Source organism: Olea europaea, unplaced genomic scaffold (assembly GCF_002742605.1).
Source record: "Olea europaea var. sylvestris unplaced genomic scaffold, O_europaea_v1 scaffold1005, whole genome shotgun sequence".
Taxonomy (NCBI): Eukaryota; Viridiplantae; Streptophyta; class Magnoliopsida; order Lamiales; family Oleaceae; genus Olea; species Olea europaea.
The window spans coordinates 92760-98106 of NW_019227368.1; positions in this window are offsets into that span (position 1 = coordinate 92760).

Genomic DNA, 5347 nt, shown 5'->3' on the forward strand with positions numbered 1-5347 from the left:
AGAGAGAGCCTGTTACCCAAGGCCGAGCTGTGTGGCCATTAGTGAGGCGATCCTTAGGGCCGGACTTAGGCTGCCTATCCATCCATTCTTTAGGTTGGTGCTTAGGTCTTCCTGGAGCCAGATGGTGGGCTCCTGGATGTTGTGGAAAGAGGCGTCATTAGGGGTGGAGATGCCCCTTTCCGTTTTCCAGACCCTCTATATACCCAAGGTTACTGCCGGGGGAGATAAGACCCGGGGTTGGTACTACCTTACGTCAAGGGGTTCCCACACTCTATTCGTGATCGATCTGCCAAGCTCCATCAAGGAATGGAAGAGCTCATGGTGCTGGGTAGCGGGGCGATGGGACACAATAGAGGGGGACCCCCTGGCGCCTCTTACAGTCCGGCAAAGTTTTCAACACTTAGTGAGTATAGTAGTTGCTCCTTTTATTTTCTCTTCGGTTCGGCTTGTGTCTAACGGTTATGTTTCCTTTCGTAGGTTCTCTTCCTCGGTGCGAGCTATCAACAGAGGACTTTGACACTATCTGTGTCATTTATCAGCTGCCTCAGAAGAAGAGGTCCTACCACAGGCTGATCCGGAAGAACATCCATTTCATCACTCACGACTTAATGGCGTCTCAAGGTAATAGGACCGAAGCCCATACTTTTTTATTCCGAACTCCCTAGACTTGTACTAATTCCTTATTTGTTCCTTTGCAGATAACTTCAACAAGAAGCTGCCAGTACGCCCCGACTTCAAGACCATCCAGAAAATGATGGCTGAGGCGCGGGCACTGAAGGCCTCCTTCTCTTCGTATAAGAAGCAAATGGAGGAGCTGGTGGAGGCCAGTAAGAGGCTCCAGCCTCCGACGGAGGAGGAGGGTCGGGAAGACCCGGAGGCTGACCTCCGAAGGAAGGACAAGAAGAGTGCCGCCCCTCCCAGACGCCCAACTGTGGCGAGGCCACCCCCAGTTTTTAGGCTGATAACTATTCCCACGTGGGTGGCCCTTCCGGAGAGAAACCCCGCTCCAGCAGAGCCTGTCGCTACCCCGGACACAGCACCCCTTGCTGCCGTACCCATTGAACAAGTTCCGGGGCAGCAGAGGAGAAAAAGGGCCCGCTCCACCAAAGATGTTGATTTTCTGGGCACCAATCAAGAGGAGCCCGTAAGGGAGGTGTTGGAGGCTCTTCCTCCAGAGACAGCTGCGGTGGCGGTGGCCCATAGCAAATATTGGACCGAAGAGTAGAGGGACCACACCGCCTCCTGCACGGTCGAAGATTTGGTGGCGGCGAACAGCGCCTGCGTGGCCCGGGCACTAAGCACAAGCATCCAGCTCGAGGGCTTGGTGAAGGATCTAAACTCCAAGAGGGAGGACCTCGCCAAGCGCCTCGAGGAGGCGATGCATTATGGGGATGCTGTGTGAGCGGCCCAGGCCAAAGCCACCAAGGCAGAGGAGGGGAAGAAAGCTGCTGAGGTCCAGCTTACTGCTGCGCAAGCAGAGGTGGAGCGGCTGAAGAAAGAGCTCTACGAAGTGGAGTGCCAAGTGGCTGCTGTGACTCGACGACTTGACCACGCTAACGAGCACCACAAGCTTGCCACCGATGCTCTGGAGGCCTCTAACAGAGAAAAGGCAGAGCTGAAGCAGTAGACAGAGGCCCAGTCAGAGGAGATCGCCTCTTTGAAGGAGGAATTGAAGTCTGCGGGGGAGGTGGTAGTCCAAAATTTTATTGACCACTTCGAAGACCATCCCCTTTACGACGACTTTGCCAACTACTGGGCCTCGTGGAGTGCCCAAAGCCTACTGGGTCGACTGAAGGAGGTGCATCCTACTCTGGACATCTCTTAACTGGAGGCAGAGTTTGGGGGACCAACTGAAGGTCTGCCTGATAAAGTTACTGAGGAGGCTCCAGAGGCCCAGGAGGCGGCCAGTGCTGAAATTCCTCCCACAAACTAGGGTTTCCTTTTTATCTTGTAATGGCTTCGACCCCCAATGTACTTTAATTTTGTGAAATAGAATGAAAAATTTTTGTTAAGTCTTTTGGATTCTGCTTCTTTGTATTCCTTTTGTTTTATACTTGTATGAATGACAAACATTAGTCTAATTGCCTCGCGACAACGATCGGTTAACAATTGTGAACCGGTCCACTTAAGCAAACATAAGTCCAAACAATTAGGTGAGCAGGAAGTGATTCCTAACTTCAACTTCTTAATAATCTGAGGTCAGGCCAATTGGGGGAACATGAGGAAACGCTTGGTAATCAGCTAATAATTGACGATCGGATCGCTCAAATGAACCTTTCGAAGAACTGAGGAAGCTATTCCCTAGCTGATCTGGTTTGGAACTGGAAATTCATTACTAAGATAAATTACACCACCCTTTACAAAGGATATTCCATCACTTAAGAAACTTTACAACCGAGATCAGATCGGAACAACCGATTCGCTATGACACCTTAGGATCAGATCGGAACAGTCTTATCACTGGTAGTATTTTCTCAAGTGCTCGATGTTCCACTTGTGAGGTAGCATCCTTCCTGACATATCTTCGATCTCGTAGGTACCAGGTCGGGATTCCCCTCAAATGCGGTAAGGGCCTTCCCAGTTCGGGCTGAAAACTTCTGACCCGGTTGGTTTTGAAGATTGGAAAACTCTTTTGAGGACGAGGTTGCCCAAGCGGAGAGTTCTGTTTCTGACCTTGGAGTTGTTAAAGCGGGTCATCTTGCGATGATATTTTGCCAAGGTCATTTGGGAAGTATCTCTCTTTTCCTCAAGGAGGTGCAGTTCACTTATTCGTGCCTCGTCGTTGCTGATCTCATTGAAATGTATCCGTCGATGTGATGGGACCCCAACTTCCACCGGACTCATTGCTTCGGCTCCGTAGGTCATGGAAAATGGGGATTCGCCGGTGGCAGTCCGACAAGTCGTTCTGATGGCCCAGAGGACGTGGTGGAGTTCGTCAACCCAGGCGCCTTTTGAGGCATCCAGTTTCCTTTTCAGGATGTGCTTGATAGTCTTGTTCACTGCTTCAACCTGTCCATTTGCCTGGGGGTGATGTGGAGTCGAGAAGTCCTTCTTTATGCCCAGTTCGTCGCATAAGTCTCGCATTTTCCTATTGTCGAACTGCCGCCCATTATCAGAGACAATGGAGTGGGGGATGCTGAATCTACAAATGACGTTTTTCCAAACGAACTTCGTAGTATTGGCCTTGGTGATTCGGGCAAGGGGTTCTGTCTCGACCTACTTAGTGAAGTAGTCGATGGCGAAAGTTGCGCTTCCTCTCCCTTTTGGGAGTGAACCAATGAAGTCGATGCCCCACTTGGCGAATGGCCAAGGGCTGGTCACTACAGAGAGGCTCTGAGCAAGCTGTCTTTGCACGTTAGAGAAGCGCTGGCACTTGTCACATTTCTGGACAAATTGACAAGCATCCCTTTTCAGGGTTGGCCAGAAGTAGCCTTGACGGAAAACCTGCCAGAGCCGTCCCTCTGGAGTGATTTCCGCAGATCCCTTCATGTATCTCTCTGAGTATGTATGTGGCCTATTCGCCGCCCACACATCGGAGAAGGGGCGAAGCGAAGCCTCTCTTGTAAAGGGTGCCTTCTTGAAGGACGAAGTGTGCAGCCCTTCTCTTAATTTTCTTGCTTCGCCTCTGGAAGCAGGCAGCGTTTGTTCCTTCAGATACGCGATTATGGGCTGCATCCACAATGGGGTGCCTTCTATCCACAGTAACTCTTCGCCTTCGAAGGTGGAGGGCTTCGATAAGTGCTCAATGGGGACGACGTTTAGAAGCTCTGAGTCCATGCTGCTGGCTAACTTTGAGAGGGCATCTGCATGGGCATTTTCTAGATGGGGGACTTGAGTCAATTCGAACCTTTCGAAATGGGGGATTATGTCCAGAACCAGCTTCAAGTACGCAAGCATGTTACCATCTTTGGCTGCGAAATCCCCATTTACTTGATTTACTACGAGCTGAGAATCACTGCTTGCTAGGAGCTTCCTGACCTGCATTTCCTTAGCGAGCCTTAGACCTGCCAGAAGGGCCTCATATTCGACCACGTTGTTCGAGGCTCTGAAGCCGAATCTTACCGTACAATTTAGCAAATGGCCTTCTGGGCTCTCCAACACGATTCCTGCCCCCGCGCCAGCCTCTCCTGAAGACCCATCTACAAACAATCTTCATGTGGGGGGCTCGGTTGGTTCCATTATGGCCTCCATTTCTGGGGCTTTGGTAAACTCGACCATAAAATCGGCAAGGGCCTGGCCCTTGATAGCGTGTCTAGGTCGGAACGTGAGATCAAACTCGCTGAGCTCGATAGCCCATTTCAGCAGGCGTCCCGACGCGTCCGTTTTCTGCATCACTTACCTTAAAGGGAAATTGGTGAGGACTTGTATTGAGTGGGCTTGGAAATATGGCCTCAGCTTTCTTGAGGCTGTGATAAGTGTGAGTGCCAGTTTTTTCATGTCGGAGTAGCGTGTTTCAACTGGGAGAAGTACTTTGCTGATGTAATACACCGGCAATTGACGCTCATTTTCTTCCCTGGTTAGGACCGCGCTGACTGCCACGTCTAAAACTGCTAGATACAATAATAGAGATTCATCCGGCTGGGGTTTCGACAGGAGGGGTGCTTCCCCGATGTGTTTCTTCAGAGACTCGAAGGCTTCTTCGCACTCAGAAGTCCATTGGAATCTCTTTCCTTGCTTTAATACATTGAAGAAAGGTAAGCTTTTATCAGTGGCTCTAGAGATAAAGCGGCTGAGTGCGGCTATCCGGTCATTGAGACTTTGGACCTCCTTCGATTTTTGAGGTGACCTCATTTCTAGTAAGGCCGCTACCTTTGCCGGATTTGCCTCAATTCCTCTCTGATTTACAATGTATCCCAAGAACTGGCCTGATGCCACTTCGAAAGTGCACTTGAGGGGGTTCAGCTTCATGTTATACTTTCTGAGTATCTGGAAGGTTTGGTCAATGTGACTCACGTGTTCGGCCGCCTGGAGGCTTTTGACCAACATGTCGTCCACGTAGACCTCCATGGTTTTGCCAATGAGTTCGGCAAACATCATGTTAACTAACCTCTGGTATGTGGCCCCGGCATTTTTCAATCCGAAGGGCATAACTTTGTAGCAATACAGCCCCCTGTCCGTAATGAATGATGTAGCTTCCACATCAGGTCGGAACATGGGTATCTGGTTGTACCCTGAGTACGCATCCATGAAACTCAATAGTTCATACCCAGCAGTGGAGTCCACCAGTTGATCAATTCTGGGAAGTGGGAAGCTGTCCTTGGGACACGCCTTATTCAGGTTTGTGAAGTCCACACAGACCCTCCATTTTCCGCTGGACTTTTTCACTAGAACCGGGTTGGATATCCAC